This window comes from Protopterus annectens, chromosome 8.part1 (genome assembly GCF_019279795.1).
Source record: "Protopterus annectens isolate FY-2018-M chromosome 8.part1, PAN1.0, whole genome shotgun sequence".
NCBI classification, from domain to species: domain Eukaryota; kingdom Metazoa; phylum Chordata; order Ceratodontiformes; family Protopteridae; genus Protopterus; species Protopterus annectens.
In genome coordinates, this window is record NC_056742.1 from 223,403,671 (window position 1) to 223,420,716 (window position 17,046).

Below are 17,046 nucleotides of genomic sequence, written 5' to 3' on the forward strand. Positions count from 1 at the left end.
CTACTCAGTCTTAGTTATCCTGCATCTCTTGGCAGAATTTGATGTTGTTGATCTTGGCCTGAACTGTTAAGATCTTGCTGTTGTAATCTCCTCTACAGTCTTTGACTGGTTTGCCTCTTATTTCTTAAGCTATTTCCAAAGGGTCTGTTCAGGTTTGAACACATCTTTGCCATATACATTGTATTGTGGAGCTCCACAGAGTTCAGTCTTAGGCTCATCATGGTTCATACTTTATTCATTTCAATGTAAGGTCTTATCAGGTGGAAGGGATTAGTATAACATAACTTTGCACACGATAACCCAAACTTATAACTTTTTCTCCAAGATGAATTGAAAAGTGCATATATCTTAGCTGACTATCTTGAAGCCATGTACTCGTAGCTTTTTTTTTAATTGTTTGAAGCTGAGCACATACAAATCTGAGGCTATGTCAGTTCATGCTACTTTGAAAAATTCATGTGTGCCTTCTCTTATTTTTTATGAAAAGATTAAGTTTGAGTTTGTTTGAGCAGGTGAATAACTCTGGAGGTATAGTAGATCACTGGTTACCACTAAATGACATAGTGCCAGGTGTTGTAAAATCTTGCTTCTATTTATGAAATATCTATGATAAAACATTTTTGTCTCAAGCTGATGTCATAACAGTGGTTTCCACTTTGCCCTCATCATAACAACATTACTGCAAGTTTCTTTACCTTGGGACTTCCCAACACTGAACTTTTCTGCTTACATTACCTTGGGACTTCTCAACACTGAACTTTTCTGCTTACATTAGGCACAAAGCTCTCCTACCACGCTACTTGCTTGTGTTTCACATTACCAACATATTACTTCTAGTCTGTGAGGTCTGTACTGGCTACCAGTTCAATATGATGTTACCATTAAGGTCATAGTGTTGATGTATTTGTCTGTACATGACATGGGTCCTTCTTACCTGAAAGAGTTAGCGATTCCTTACAATCCGTCTAGGATTCTACCTGTGACCACTGAGGTTATTCCACAGGTGTGTCTTGAGACCATTGGTGGAACTTACTACTTCAGTGGCTTTGGGAGTGCTCAACATAGGCTGGCTCCATAAATCATTTATAACATATCTCTGATATTACATATGAAGGGGAAGGATAACTTAGTATAGCTTATTACATGGTCGACAGTAACATAAGATGGCGGTGCCTGTATGGTACAGGCCTCTTCGGATCCTATTGTTTGGTTTTTTTTTTTGTTTCTGTTTTCCATAGTTCCCCATAGCCAGATCATTTTTCTTGGTCACTGGTGGTCGAGATTAGAGAGGAGGTGGTCAAGGTGTCAGTCAATCAGTGGATCCATGGACGGTGAATTGTTGGATTCATTCAGGTGGCTTGGAGTGGTTGGAGTGGCGGAATGGTTGGCCTGGTCATGGCTGTTTGAGCCTGTGTGAGGAGAGACAAGCCAGGATGAGAGAATGGCAGAGATCGAGTGCCGGATGTTGTTGCAGGGTGTTGTGCCAGATCTGAGTGGTTTGTGGAAGTGGAACTGGACCGTTGCTGGCAAAGATGAGGTTTGTGTAGGAGAGGATGGTGGATGGTGACTGTGATCGTAGAGATTATGTTCATTGACTTGGACGAGGCCAGATGGTGGAGACCCGACTGTCAGCTTGGATGTGTGCTGATCTGGACTTTGTTCTGTTGGATCAGTGGAATTGGATTGGTCTTGTCAGTGTGGAGATGGAGTTTCAGTTGTTTGGGACCTTGTGTTATGTGTGTGTATGTTGTTTATGTGTTTTACATGCTTGTGTTTTTGTTGTAAATAGTTTGTGCCATGTATAAATGAGGTAGAAGAAATGTAATTTCATTCAGCTGTTCACTTTTTGGGTGTACGGTCTGAATGACAATAAAGTTTTGCTTTGCTTTGCTTTTTTATTATCTTTTCTGCTACTTTAATTATTACTTTTTTGTTATTTTTCTGTGTTTATTTTGATATTCTATGATGTTTATTGGAAAAGCACGTAAGTAAAGTTAAAGTGGAACTTACTAGTTGTATATGCTACTCAGATGTTAGATTTCCATAGAAAAGCAGACCTCATATTTTATTTCAAGTAACATTTTCCAGTCTGACATTGCAGATATAATTAATTTTCACGATGTAGTGAGGCTGTTTTCCATTTCAGATTTTCAATTAAAACAAAAACATGGATAATTTTCTTTGTGACATTATAGATAAACTCTCACATATGTAGTTACTCTTCTGCAATAGACAATGACTTTTGTGAAGCAGACAAAGCTATTATGGATTAGACATGAAACAGTCATTTCAAGACATCTGTATTTGATAACTTGTAAAAATCAAGTAATCTCCATAGTATCCCCAAAGTCTCAAACAATCCACTAAACAGGCATAGTGGGTCCAAAACCAAAACAGTGTAAGAAACTGCTCTGTGTGGAAGATTTTCAATCTATATAGCCATACTGGCATGTTGAGAGGAGACTGTGCTTAATGAGGAAATGTAGCAGGTAACAGCATATGCATTTGTCTAACATTTTTGAGAGATGCGATAGAATAGCTATAGGTTTGAAGCTAGAAGTATCAGATGAAAGGCAATGCTTGCACATTGTGAGAATGCAGAACTTCTTCCAAATGGAAGTATGTTTCCTGGATTAATCTGTTAATTAAGTTAGAGACACAGTAAGCCAATCTTTCAGCTGCTAGTTTTTGATATTCTGTGGTAAGTTTTCCTGATACTATTGTGATGAATTTTAGATTTTTTGAGGTACTTTTTGATGTTTTTTTTACAGAGACTGGTTTGAAATAAAGGACATTTTCAGTATGGCATGTAGGAGATGGAGCTGGGTCTACACTGTGGTTACAGTTTGAGAGAGTGGCAGCAGTATTGGTAACGTGTGTATTGAAAGAACCAACTACACTGAATTCAGATTCAATAGGTAGAAAATTCAATTCTAAGGGATTAAGAAATGGTAGACCAGAGCAGTTTGGGAGATTTGGATTGGTGGTTCTGCTCAAAGAGGAAATATGTTTTTTTTTTGTCTGAATTAATTTGGACCTTGGTTTTATTTTGAAGGTGATAGTAATGGTGGTGGTTGTTTGTAGTCTTAATTTTTTGCCAGGTGTTCAATGCTTTATCTTGAAGATGCAAGAGTTGATTGTTAGGTAGAGTGAGACATGGCACTGGGGGTAGAGTTGATTCTTTAGTGACTGGATAGGGCATGAGAATTTAGGATGTTTAAAAAAGTATTGTTCAACTGATAGGTAGCTTCATCTAGTGAAATCTTTACTGTGTCCTACTTGTAAGCCAGGAGGGATGATTTCTAATTTTGAGAAAGGTGGGCATGATTTATGGTAGAGAGAAAGCTGGAGATTATGTTGGCAGTGTAGTGCAATGCCGCCTTCTTTTGCGTTTCCATCATCAAAGTGTCTTAAGTTGTAAATACATAGCAAAATCTCTTCAGAGACTATAGTGAGTTTTAACCATGTCGCACATGGCTAAAATTTCAAGATTGTTCACTCTAGATGAAAGAGTTTATGTGTATTTATATTGGTTGTTTGTGCATGGGCTCATAGGTAAGTACTAGGCTATCTGCCCAAGGGCATTTATAAGCCTAGCCAGAGTGTGTTGGCTTTCGACACCCCCTTAGATTAGTTCCCTTTGCTTCTGACCAGCAGAGCCATTAGTTCCCTGGGCCTCTGTCCAGCAGAGCCACTGCAGTGAACCCCGGGGTAAATTTTCTGTTTTCCATCCACCCGTCAAGGTTTCTCTTGAAGAGTGCTAGTGAGGGGCTCTGCCTGATGTATATTGGAATCTTGTTCCAAACCATTGGGGAGTCTCTGGGTCCGGAATCTATCCTTCCAGCACGTCCTATTTATCATTGTGGTAAGGTTTATATCCCTAGAGCATGTGGCTCTCAGGGATTTGTTTTTTTTTTTTTTTAGGTGGAGCATATTCATCAATTCTGGGTTGGACATGGCCTTGTATGTCAAGCAGAGATCACCTCTGAGTAAGTGGTATACGACCGAGTACAGCTGGAGTTTCTTTAGTCAGGCTGCATAGGTCAACTGTTTGAGGCCAGTAATCCTCTTGATGAGGTACTTTTGTGGTCTTTCTAGCTGTTGCAGGTGTCTTGTAAGGTACATCCCAAATGGGGTATTGTATTATGTAATGGGTCTAATAAGTGATGAGGCACAATAACCTCCTTTGTTCTGAATGTGAACCCTTTAGAGATTAGGAGGGCCATGTAGAAGTATTTTCTAACCACCTTGACAATATGATTATCAAAGGAGAGATTACTATCTACTTGGTTCCCCAGATCCTTTATTACTTTTTCTGTATTTAGGGGACTACTACCTATGTGGTAGTTCGTGGGTGCTTTGTTTTTTCCAAAGGGGATGACTATACACTTTTTGGCATTCAGCTTGAGGCCATGATTTTGACACCAGGTATTGGTCTCAGTGAGACCCATCTGAAGGGTGTCTGTATCAGCCAGAGAATCAATTATGGCCCCTAGTTTGCAGTCGTCTGCGAACTTGGTCAGCCAAAGTCCTCCTGTGCTTGCCTGTTTCTCTGAGAAGTATATACCAAACAGGAGGGGTATTAGGACTGAGCCCTGGGGGACGCCACTTGTAATCGGTTTAGAGTTGGACCTAGACTTTGCAACTCTCACCATGTGGGTTCTGTTCGTGAGCCAATTTGCTACCCATCTTGTGACATAGGGGTTAATGTTCAGGTTGGTAAGTTTGTCTATAATACCAGAATGGGGAATGGTGTCAAAAGCCTTTGCGAGCTATAGGTAGGCTGTGTGGACCTCCTTACACTCATCTAATGCCTTGGTAACTGTCTCAAAAAATCCACCAGGTTTAGAAGTCATGATCTGCCCTTACCAAAGCCAAACTGGGTGGGGTCCAAAGTTTGGAAGTTCCCAATGTCACTGTTAATGAGTTCCATGATGATGCGCTCCATAGCCTATGTATGACTTAAATAATCTTAACCTTTATCTGCTATGTCAGTAAACATTCTGCCAAGTTTCTTTTATCTTTCTTTATTCTCATCAGTTGACAGTGAAGCAGACCCTTGCTCAATTGTAAAGAACTAAATCTGTACATATAAGTTCATTGGTAAGTACTAGGCTTGCTGACCTTGCAGGCAATTTTAAGCCTGGCCGGTTCCCTTTTAGTGCTCATAATAACTTATCCTATTTGATTATAGATTGGCCTTACTCATCCCTTGGCTGATGATTGTATATTAAACCTAATAAGAATAAGTGGGATCATGCCATAGGTAATTTGAGGGATCCCATGCATTGAATAAAGCATTTAGGTGCTGCCTCTGTCCAGTGGTAGTGTGTGGGCAGCCTCAAGTGAGGGTAAGGAGGTCCACACAGCTTACCTAGACTTATCAAAGTCTTTCAAGACCATTCCCCATTCTGGTATTATAGACCTTCTAGGGTAAGGACCTCCTTACCCTAAGCAAGGTGTTGGTTATTGGCAAGATAGGGACCCTAGGCTTTGGTTGGTGCCCCCACTGTACAGTAGTTGGTTAAAATTTGAAAGGCAGATGACTTTGAATGATTTCTGCAGTTTGGGAACATTGAGGTATCTTGAGATGTTTTGGGAGAAGATAGTAAGGTGTTAGTAGGTGAAGAAAAATGGCATAATAAAGTTGGGTACTCAGAGTAAAATTCAGTGAGAAAGGGGATATCAACAGTTGTATATTTAGAGTGCAAGAGGAAAGTATAGTATGTGATATCATAGTCTTTGAGCAAAGTAGGGATGAGAAGGAGGAGTATTGTAAAGCCTGGCACTATTAGTAAAAGATCTCTGATCAAGATTTCAGCAACATTTAATTTATTGATAACACAACATGTTTAATGATAACCAGCTCTGGAAAAAATGTAGTCCGTTTCTTATACTGCATGTTGTCAGTGATATGAGCCATTCTTACTTTCAACAGTTCATCCCATGACAATCTATTTGGACAAATAAAAAGAGTAATGATTAATGATTATTAGTATACATGGTCTAAAAGACATATCCTTCATGGACCAACTCAAAGCCCTGTCACTATACTCGGTATTCTACAGATAGCTAAGAGGTTGACTATGTCTGTCATACAAGGCATTCTCTGACCTATTACAAATGGATTTGCTGCACATCAGCAGGTCATATGGTATTATAAATACTCAATCTAGAGATAAACCTCTTCTGTAACATCAGCAGAATGGTTTGGCGGGAAAGGTATATCTTGCAAAGGATACCGCTGCTGCAGAACAGACTCCCCATCCACATAATACAAAGTTCATCCCTGTCCATTTTCAAAAGCAAGTTACATATAAGGATGAGAAACAGAAAATATACCCCTGAGGTTGCCCTCACACTACCACTGGACAGAGGCAGCACCTAAATGCTTTATTCAATGTATGGGATCCCTCAAATTATCTATGGCATGATCCCAGTTATTCTTATTAGGTTTAATATACAATCATCAGCCAAGGGATGAGTAAGGCCAATCTATAATCAAATAGGATAGGTTATTTTGAGCACTAAAAGGAACTGGCCAGGCTTAAAATTGCCTGCAAGGTCAACAAGCCTAGTACTTACCAATGAACTTATATGCACAGATTTAGTTGTTTACAATTGGACAAGGGTCTGCTTCACTGTCATCTGATGAAAATAAACAAAGATAAAAGAAATTTGGCAGAATGTTTACTGACATAGCAAATAAAGGTTAAGATTATGTAAGTCATACATATTTAAGGATTATGTAGCATGCCTAGTACAGATATACCAGTAGGGGGCTATTCCTTTACATCAGTGGTGCATTAATTAGGTTAGATGATTTACTTGTCTGCTGTGGTATTTAACTGTGTAGCTAGTAAAAGATCAGAATGTAGATAGTTAAGAAAGAAAAGTGGTAACACTGTAGACAAAATTTAATATGCATGGTTGAGGTACGTGAATGGTAACAGATATTTATTTAAAGCGACAGTAGCTGACGTTAGTGAAGACTGTTTCTGAATAACAACAAATTCAGTGTTATTCTTTCACCATTAGGGAACTCTCCAGATGGACTCCAGGCATAGCATTATTAGTGCAACAGATATTAGATATGATAGATGTTTTATGTGCACTGCAGCAATGAAGCTCACAAGTGAAATATTTATGTGGCATTTCTTATTTACTGCTTGATGTGATTTTCTGGATCAGATGGTACAAGCTTAGCAATCTACTTGTGTTCAGGATTTTACAGAAGTAGAATTTGTAGAGCAGATTTGTTTTTATAAACTTAAGAACATAATAAATAGAGTGAAATGTGCATGAAGTAAAAATTATGTATTCAGATGTTGGGCTGATGACTGGAGTTAAGGACCTGGCTATCCATTATAAGCCTTACTTAAATAGTCTTACTCCATCTAGAAATAATGCAAAAGAATCCTTATGTACAAGAATGTAAGTATTCAGGAACCATATAATTTTAAAGAACGCATTCAGAGTTATTTGCAAGTATTCTGCAAGTAAAGTGTAACTGCATTTCCCATAATGTATTCAAAAACCAACCTGTCACAAAACTGTATTACTCAGCACTAAATATTGAAGTCAAACATATTTTAAATTAAAAAGTGCACTTAATTAGTAGTATAATGTACTTTTACCAAAATAATCACTAAAAATACACAGGAAGTGCTTGAAGCATCTTAAAGGCTGTTTGCAAAGTCAAAATTTATAACATTAACTTTAAGAGGTAAGAAAAGTAATTTTAAGCAAACCACAGGAAATACCTTAAATTAGCAACAGATGAGTTGCATTTTTAATCCTGCAAGGTTTCCAGAGCTAGTAACTTTTTAGCTGTTACATGGTCCAGAAATAATGGCATTGTTTTATCTGTATAAATTAAAGAAACAAGCCTTGGGTAAAATATGTCTGAATTTGGACATTAAAATAATACAGGCCAAAAAAGGAGGTCCAATTGTGTAATTTTAGATAAAGGTCTTTATGATATGAAACCAAAAAAACTGCGGTGGTGGTGCTGTGGTAGCATTGTCGCCTCACAGTTAGACTTGCCCGTTCGATTCTCAGTTAGAGCGTCTTCTGTGTGGCAACATGCGTGAATGGGTGTTCCTTCATTGAAGGTTGTGCGTTAGGCCCAGCAAGCCAGTACGTAAAAATCTACTGCCAATCATTAGCAGACCGGAGTTCCGCTGTGGTGACCCCTAACCGGGAAGAGCCGAAAGACACAAACAAGGATATGAAACCAGAATGCTAAATAATAAAGTTTTGCAAAATACTTAAAGCATGAAATAATAACTGTTTAGTAGTAGTAAAAAGAATAATAGAGGTATAAGTGGATAACTGTTTTAGAGATGATAACCGTAGGACTGGTTTTATATATGGACTACCCAAAATGCATAAAAAAATCCATTGCCTGACATTTAGACAAATTATATTGAGCTGGAGTTCAAAAACTGAGCCCATGGCAATTTTCTTGATAAACAAATCAATATAGTGCAGCAGTCTTGCTCTGGTTTTATGAGGTATTGTTTGATTTTATTAAAAAAAAATAAAAATTACAGGAGTTAAGGAATCAACCAATGGGTTGGAACTGGCATAATGTTTAAGGCATTTACCTTATAGACACAAGGTACAGGGTTTGATTCTCACCTTTGGGAAGCATGGCTAGGCCTAAAAATGCCTAGCTATCATCTATTAACCTATAAAACATAAGGAAAGAAAAGGCATCACATTTTATTATTCAGTAACACTCAAAGCAAGAGTGCTGCTCAAAAGAACTGATTTTACAGCATCAAGAGACAAATTAATTATGGGAGTACTTGATATATTTCCCTCCAATGATTTTGCAACTTTTCAGAGAAAATATTTAAAGCATATAACAAAAGTAGTCATGGTGCAGACATGGCCACCAGTTACTCAAATATTTTATTGTAACTTTAAGACTATTAGCAGTTCCTTCATTCAAAATATAAGATGGGTATCATTTTTTGATTAATTTGTGATATCATTTATTAGTATGGAACAATAATATAAAGGTGATAGAGAAATTGTATAAATAATAAAGTTAATGTTTTTTTTTTAAGTTTGCCTGTGCCTTTGATTTTAACAGCATGTTTATGTTTTACTGATGGAAATGTAACATTTTGTCCCCTGGTATCTAAATAAAAATAAATAATTTCTAGTGATGGATTTCCCAATTCCTCAAGTATGCATCCTCTGTTTCTGAAAAATTATACAGTAAATGAGTAGTTTATCAGATTAAGTCATCTAGCAGGTGCAGAGGCATTAAAAATGAAGTTTCAAGAAATAATTTTAGCAAGATAAACTCTAAGTTCAAAGTGAAGTCCAAAGAAGCCTTAAAGGGAGAACAGACAAGTATAGACCTTCAGCTTTTGCAATAGTAAGTTGGCAAGAAACCCAAGCTCCCAAATCAGAGATTAGATAGTCAGCATTGAAACTACGGCATTCCATTCGCATTTATCAAAGACAAAATATAATAAAGAAGAAACAGAAAATTGTTAAAAGTGTCCCGTCTATTATCAAGATAGTAGAAAACTCTATAAACTGTTAGAGAAACCAGTTGCAAAATGAAAAGCTAAGATAGGGATGTTGAGATATGGTGATTGTAACAAATGTTGATTCCTAGTTATAGTAATTTGAAAGCATAAAGATTAGGGTAAGAACATACTTGATTCCAGTTTTTCATGCATAGATAAGGTCATGATGATTATTGATAGGCATACAAAACATAGTTCTTTTTATGTAGGGAATATCTCAACACATCTAGAACAATGCATACATAAACAGAGGCATGCAATAAAACTATGAAGAATGAAAATTATACTTATATATAAGCACACACAATCTTGTTTGGATGTTTTTTTTAATTGCTCCTCTACAACAAATACAAGGGTTTCAAGTTAGCATAGTTATTGAAAGATTTTAGGCAAAAAGGCATATTGGTGGAAAATAAGTCCTGATGCCTCTTCATTACCTGTTTTAAATCAGATGAAACATTTTAAAAGCTCTTCAGAAAGAAGAGCAATACAATATTATAGGTTCATATGTTCATAGGTAGGTACTAGGCTATTGGCCCTAGGGCCTATATAAGCCTACCAAACGTACCCTGGCTTTTGCCACCCAAGAAAATTATTTTCCTGTCCCCTGTCAAGCACAGCCACAGAAGTGATCCCCGGGGTGAATTTCCCATCTCCCATCCAATTATCAAGATTTTTCTTGAAGAGTGCTAATGAGGAGCTTTGTTTGATATAGTAAGTATCAATTTATTGATGTTATGCTGATGCAGTGTGAAGTAAGACTTAGGAAACCTTATTTATGCACAGATTTATTGGTGTAAATTTCACACTCCAAATAATTATGGAGGAATAACAGGTGCTTTCTTTATGTCTTAATTTAAGAGTTTTTAATGAAAATGTTATGCCATTTTGTTGACCTAACAAATACCTGAAAAGCCATATGAGATTTTGATGGTGAGATTTTTTGAGTATTAGTATAAGAAATAACAGGCTTTTATTTTAGAATATTGAATACTTACATTAATGTTGTTAGAAATGTCTTATTAAAGCCATCAGAGCACATTAACTATCATTCAGTTGGGCTTCTGTTTTGCCCTTTCAAAGCTTAGTATTTGTTTTTTGAAAAAATTGATGTTATTATAACTAGTACATACACAAGAGCATATATAATACACACACACACACACACACACACACACACACACACACACACACACACACACACACACACACACACACACATTATTGTTTCTTTCCTTCTTGATATGTGTGCTCAGAATTTGCTCAGATGTTCTTGTCCTTCTGCTTGCATAGTTTGTATAAAATATCTTATCACAATTATATGACCACTGCAGCATCCTAGTGAATAGTAATCTTTTACATTTGCCTAATACTTTGCATTGTATTATCATTTGATATATATGACTAAAATTTCTGCTTCCTTTCCTCATGTATCCTTAGATTTTTTAAATCTTTTTTTGTTTAACCCTGGTTTAATTTCTCTGCCACTGATACAAAGACGTATTTTGTCGACTTATACAAATAAAGAAGAGGGCATGAAGCTCCTATTTAATTGAACAATTTGGCAATTCAATATATACTTTGCACCTTTTCTAGTAGAGACTAATACTTCTATGGCCTATGGTTAATGTGCATCTTGTGTGTGTGTGGTTATGTTTGTTTGCCATGGCTTATCAAAGGATAAAGAAGAAGGAATTGTGAGAAGAGTACAAGGACTATTTTAAGAAATAAAAAAGCAGTATTCTAGTACCGACATTTTGAATTTCTGGATGGTAGCCAAAGTAACCATTCTTCTTCGTAAACTCAGACAGAACTCATAACCATCTAATGATTTGCTTGATCCAGGTTGTATTTAAAGTTATTGCAGGTACATTTTTATGTCTCAGCAAATCTAATATCTAAACCTATAACTTGTCTAAAGCATTATGATCTAACGTCTGTTAATTGCTTTTCTGAAACATCTGCATGATGCCTGGAGATGAAAACTACATATTCAAAAAACAGAACTGGAAGTCATGTCACTTTAACAAAGCATTGCATTTTCACTTTTTTATTTATTTATTTATCCTTTTTTGATTGGGTTAGTCCCACTTAGCTAGTGGCCTCTTTTCTGGAGAGACCAAATGTGGTATTTCTACTACTAGGTAAAATTTGGCCAGGGCAACAGCCAACATCCTCTACTTATTTTTGATAGGTACGTTGAGATGTTTAACACCAACTCAAAGAGACTGGTTATTAGTTTAATATATCATTCAGAGGATGACACTGAGGGGAGTACTGATCCCCCCAATATTGCACTGCAGTATCTACAGTGCAATCACATGGAGTAGGAATCATGTTGATAACCTTCTGGTTTTCCACCACCAAGGGCCACTGACACTAACACTCTTTCTACTTGCAATGTATCACATACACTGGCATTAATTTTGGCAAAATTAACCATAGCAATATTTCAGTAGCGTATTCTAATATAGCAGTGATATTCTGAATGATAAGGAGCATGTACAGTTACTATGAAGATTCATTATCTGTTTGTATCATTATCACTTTTCGCTATGATATGAGTACACGTATTAACGTGTTTACTTTTTTTTTTCCTTTGAACAAAAGAAATCAGCTGAGGAATGCAAAGCTCATGACGCAAGTTCCAGAGAAGGGTTAAGTTTTTGGCCAGCTTGAAAGGAATGACACATTGTTTTCACCAGAGAACATTATGCTGATCTTTACGAATGTCAATATGCCATTCCATATGTCTGGCAGCTTTTGAAACCTATACACACAGATGCACACACTTAAATATCAGCAATGCATCAAAAAGGGCATTTCTCAACCAATAAAGGTTGGCTATACTTTATATGCAGTTTACTGTAAAATGAAAATGATATTTGACAGCTGGCATTCAATCTGAGCTCTTTTTGACACAAGGCATTTTAACATGATATCCTGAATCTATCACAAAGTTAGTTGAGATGTCTATATTATTATGAATACTGAATATCAAACCAACATATATAATATTAAAAATCTTGAGCACTGGTCTTAATGAACTGAAATTCAAAGCATGTCTCAAAAAAATCATCAGCTTTCCTAAAATATAGATGGAATGGGATATGCAATAGTATTTATATTAAAGCAAATTACTTGTTTTATTTTTTTAAAGGAAATAATGCCATTACAAAATACTATTTACTTAAGTTGAAGTAATCTAATATCACTAATTACATTTCTATTTTCATTTCATTAGAATGAAAATTAATGACTTGCTCATGTCAGGGGGTGCATTTTCTGATAGTCCTTCTTCCTCAGGATAATGGCTAACTTTTTTCTACATAGAAAAAAATAAAAAAAGAAGTCATGTTAAACCACTGAAAGAAGGATTATGACAGAAAGTCATGTGACATCTTTTTTGAACCAACACTGTACTTAAAATATAAGCTACTCAACTATCTGATTAAAAGAGCCTTTTATCAGAAGTTAACCACACACAGGTCAAGATCCACTCAGCCAGTGATGGAAATGAGAAATGTGAAAGACGACATGTTCGAATTATATGACTGAAACTGAAAATAAGGAAAGCGATTAATTAAATTTTTAAAGTCAAAGTGGGCATTGCCATATGCTTTTAGCTTTCTAATATATACAGAAAATTAAAAAAAAATGTGAAAATATAATCTGTGCTTTGTTCAGTCACTAAATAAAGATACATTAATGGACTTTATACATCCTGACCGTGCCCATATGGATTTCTGCTAGAAGTTCATTTCATCACACACTACAAAGATGTGCCATAAGTTTACTTGTTAATTCTTCAAATTATCCCATTGTTTTTGTTTTGTCTGTGTGTTTGCATGAGTGTGTGGGTATACATGTACAAAAATTTGTGCAGGTCTGTGAGTGTGTGTGATTCAATACTATATGTGCATGTGTTTGAGTGTGTGTGCATGTGCATGGATGAGTGTGTGTGTGTGTGTGTGTGTGTGTGTGTGTGTGTGTGTGTGTGTGTGTGTGTGTGTGTGTGTGTGTATGTCCCAACACTGGATATTGGTCATCTAGGATTAGCTCATGGCCTTGTTCTACCACATGAGTGCCAGGATAGTCTCCAGCTCCCTATCAACTCTGAATTGGGCTAAGCTGGTTATTGGCAAATGAATGACTGAATGAATACACATTAACAGCATCAACATTTCACGGAAATGTCTATTAGCAGTTACTCTAACACTAATTGCTATAGTAGTCTAACTATACAGCTTATGGTAATACGCAAAGTATTAAATATCATACTAGGATTAAATTTATATTGTGAAAATATAGGTGCAGTATTAGGAGTCTTTATACCTGCACTGATAGACCCCTGTTGAGAATAAGAGATTCAACAAAAAAAAGACTGCCTAAAAATAAATTATGTAGTCTGGATTCTATGAATGTGTCCTCTTTTGTACTATTAAGACTAATTAAATTAAATTGTATTGTTTCAAAGTGAGGCTATATTATTTAATAAAAATCAAGTTTTTCTTATTAAATTAAATCTAATTAAAAAAAAAAAGAACAGATGTAACGTATACTATGGCTGATTTTTTTCTGAACTGCAGCCATGCAGTCTCAGCACAAAGGATCAAGGGTTTGCTAACAATGAACTTTGCCTTCTTTAGAGATTTTACTTCCCTTTTTATTCTTTAGAGCTACAAACTGATTAGGTAGAAAGTGCAAAAAAAAAAAAAAAAAAAAAAAAGTCACTAGCCAGTTCAAGAATCCATAGCATATAATCATTGAACAAGGGATTCAATTTTGTGCTTGTTTTTTTTTTTTTTTTGTGTGTGTCTGAAGATGTTTTTGCTAATGATGTCATTTCATTTTGTTGATAATTCATCTTAGGTTATACTTTGGAAATAATAATTCTGAATTAGAGTCTCAGAATGACTTCAGGTACCATAAGTCTAAATTCAAGCCCCCTATGAACAAACATGTTACCACATTCCAGGAATGCGTTCTTAATTATTTACATTTTAGGGGGTCAGGTATATGTTTTTCAAAAAACAATTTAACTAAATTAGAAGTTCAAGCCTTGAACAGCCTTCATAATAATAAAAAATTGCTTATATTTCCAGCTGACAAAGGAGGTGCCATTGTTGTAATGGACTGGTCAATGTACCTTGAAGGAGCCCAAAGACAATTATCTGATGGTAGGTTCTATACTAAGATGTCAATAAACCCTACTTATAAATTTTAGATGGATATTGATTTGTTTCTTCAACAGGCTTTAGATGAAGCAATCATCAATCAGGAAATTTTCATTTAACCATGCCTGACCCCTTACCGCAATATTTATACATTTTTCCTAAGATACATATGGATCTTTCTAAACTGCCAGGTATGCCCATTGTTTCTGGCAATGGATCTCTTACTGAACCATTGTCAGCTTTTCTTTCTAAATATCTTAAACCATTGCTATAGTAGGTTAGGGCAAGAATTCAAGACACTACAGAATTTTTGAACATTATATCAAACATGCAGTTGGAACCGGGATGGGTCATGTGTACTTTAGATGTCACAACATTATATATTGATATACCACACTGGGCAGGATTGATGGCCCTGGATTATTGGCTTAATGAAGTTCCATTATATAGTCCTGGGTTCAATACCTTCCTCCTGTGTCTTACAGAATATGTATTAACCACAAATGTTTTTTTTTTTTTTTTTTTTTTTTATTTCAATGGAAATGTTATTGGCAAATGAAGGGTACAGTAATGGGTGCCTTGTTTGCACCCATTTATGCAGACCTTTTTATGGGCTACCTAGAAGAGCAAATAATATATGATGCCAGTCACAATTTATTTTTGGATGAGACTGATATCTGGCATAGGTATTTGGACAATTATTGGATGGTGTGGAGATCAGACATTGTTTATTTAACTGAGTTTGTTCAATATTTGAATGACAACAGGTGGGGTATTCAATTTACTTTACATCATGATGTCCACAGGATTTCTTTTTTGGATGTTCATATTACCCGTAATGATGATAGCACTTTAGAAAGTAATGTATGCCGTAAGCATCCACAGTTCAACACCTTATTGCATGCTTTGAGTCGTCATTCAAAACATGTTCATAGGTTCATACTAGGCTATCTGCCTTAGGGCATTTATAAGCATAGCCAGAATGTGTTTGGCTTTTGCCACCCATTTTAAATTTATTTTGCTATGCCCTTTTTCGAGGTTAGTATACTGTGCCTCTGTCTAACAGTGACAAAGCAGTGATACCCGGGGTAAACCTACGATCTCCCATCCACTCATCAAGATTCCTCTTGAAGAGAGTCAATGAGGGACTCTGCCTAACCTGGACTGGGATTTTATTCCAGAGTGAAGGGAGCCTCTGGGTTATGAATCTGTCCCTCCAGCATGTCCTATTTATTTCAGTGCTGAGGTTCAAGTCTCTCGAGCCAGAGCTCGATGGGATTTGGATTTTCTGAGGTGCAGCATATCCAGTAATTCCGGGTTGGACATGGCTTTATACGCCAGGCACAGATCACCTCTGAACAGGTGGTATGCCACTGAGTAGAGCTGGAGTTTCTTTAACCGGGCAGCATATGGCATCTGTTTGAGCCCTTTGATCCTCTTGGTGAGATACTTTTGGGGTCTTTCCAGTTGCTGCAGGTGTCTGGTAAGGTACATCCCAAAAGGGCATTGTACTCAATTATGGGCCTGATGAGGGATGAGTAAAGAGGCACAATGACCTCCCCTGATCTAGATGTGAATCCCTTCATGATTAGGTGTGCTATATAAAATGTTTTTCTAACCACTTTGGCCATGTGGTTGTCAAATGAGAGATTGCTATCAACTTGGGTCCCCAGGTCCCTAATTACTTCTTCTGTACTTAATGGATTACCACCTATGTGGTAATTTGTGGGCACTTTGTTTTTGCCAAAGTGGATGACTATACACTTTTTGGCATTTAGCTTCAGGCCATGGCTCTGGCACCAGTTGTCTGTTTCTATGAGGCCCTTTTGGAGGATGCTTGTGTCGGCTGGAGAGTCGATTATGGTGCCCAGTTTGCAGTCATCTGCGAACTTGGTCAGCCACAGTCCTTCCGTGTTGGCCTGTACCTCCGAGAAATATATACCGAACAAGAGAGGTCCCAGGACTGAGCCTTGTGGGACACCACTTGTAACTGATTTGAGTCTGACATGGCTCCAGCAATTCTAACCATGTGGGTTCTGTCCTTGAGCCAGTTTGCAATCCATCTAGTGACATAGGGGTTTATATTTAAGCTGGTGAGCTTATCTATAATGCCCGAGTGGGGTATTGTATCGAAGGCTTTTGCGAGGTCCAGGTAGGCTGTGTGGACCACCTTCCCCTCGTCAATGGCCTTGGTGACTGTTTCAAAAAAATCAACCAGGTTTAAGAGGCAGGATCTGCCCTTAACAAAGCTGAACTGGGTAGGATCCAGTGTTTATTTATGAGGTCCATGATGATCCTTTCCATAGCTTTGCAGACCA